This window comes from Staurois parvus, unplaced genomic scaffold, assembly GCF_062004578.1.
Source record: "Staurois parvus isolate SC_StPar_1 unplaced genomic scaffold, SC_StPar_1.0 ptg000011l, whole genome shotgun sequence".
In the NCBI taxonomy this organism is placed as follows: Eukaryota; Metazoa; Chordata; class Amphibia; order Anura; family Ranidae; genus Staurois; species Staurois parvus.
In genome coordinates this window covers 23,326,994-23,328,244 of record NW_028317807.1, presented here as the reverse complement: position 1 = coordinate 23,328,244, position 1,251 = coordinate 23,326,994, and the positions used below count along the sequence as shown (strand labels likewise).

General features: G+C 52.2%; 1 non-coding gene across 1 annotated transcript; it reads right to left on the bottom strand.

Annotated features, from left to right (window-relative positions):
• Window positions 1-777: 777 nt before the first annotated feature.
• Window positions 778-892, bottom strand: LOC149474111 (U5 spliceosomal RNA). The gene has a single exon (XR_016312161.1). It is a non-coding gene; the product is annotated as a U5 spliceosomal RNA (small nuclear RNA).
• Between the last annotated feature and the right edge of the window lie 359 nt (window positions 893-1,251).

Below are 1,251 nucleotides of genomic sequence, written 5' to 3'. Positions count from 1 at the left end.
TGGCAGTCTCTCCCCTTGTGAATCCCCACGTGTGCTGATGTACTCTGTCCTCCTTGCTCTCAATGCTCCCAGGCCTTGATCTTGTTTATGCCATACTGCTGAATGGACCCTCCTGAGCCAGCCCAAGCCCAGCCTGGAGGCCAGCCCCCCTAAACCTAAGGGACCCCACCCAGGCCACCGACAGTCTCCTCACCACTCCATCTTCCTCGTGACTCCCCCAGCCAGCCTGACTATCTCATATTTATGGGATTCTCCACCATTCTACCAAAGCCTCCAAACCTGGCAATGGTTAGACTCCCATAAACATGCATATTAGGTCTCCACCTCTTCCGCCCGCTGACTTCTGGAAGATTCCATTGGTCCTCCAGAACCAGGTGGAGGCGATAGTGTCCCAACCTGTTAACCCATCCAGCTTGGCCTGCAGTAACCCAACCTTAAGGCTAGGTTCACATATGTGCGGGTGGTGCCACTGCGGATCTGCTCAAAAATCCGTGCAGCCGCACCACCCGTACAGAAGAATGCGGATTAATTCTAATGGCACACCGCCCAAACTGGAAATCGCTACCGTACTGGGAACCGAGGTTCCCGTGTGGGCTGCATTTTCAGAAGAAGTGCAGGGACTTCTTCCCTGCGTGTTTCGGGGCACGGGAGTCCATTCAAATGAATGGGCTCTCGTGCCCACGCAAAATGCGGATCGCAGGAACGTGGATATGTGAACCAGGGGTAATCACAGACTCACACAGTTACCATGAGTCCTACACAATAGATTTGCCTACTATTTTAGTATTAGCTAGTATTAAAAAAAATCTCTAAAACTCATGTTTTTTCCTCTCCATGGAAAACTTTACTAAAAGGCAAAAAATGTATACGATCTGAAGAGAAACCAGAGTATACTTCTATGTTTTTTTAATATGTTTAATCTTGGGTTATATCTGACTGTCAGGGATCTCCTCGATCCCTGCCGCGATGGTCCCGGCGCAGGCGCACTGCTCCACCCAGTACACGGGCACTAGGTCCGGGCCGGCCGCGGCGTTCGAGTTCGCGCATGCGCAGTAGAAGCCGCGGCCGCCCGCTGGGCACCAATGGCAGCGCAGGGCGGGATATTTAAAGGTCCCTGAGCTGTCATTTCGTTGCCTTCTGGTCTTACCTGCTTCCTGTGATCCTGTACCTGTGCCTAGTAAGTTATTGACCCGGATTGCTCTTGACCTTGCTGATTTCTCCTGCCCAGACCCTTGCTTGCCTGACCTCTCT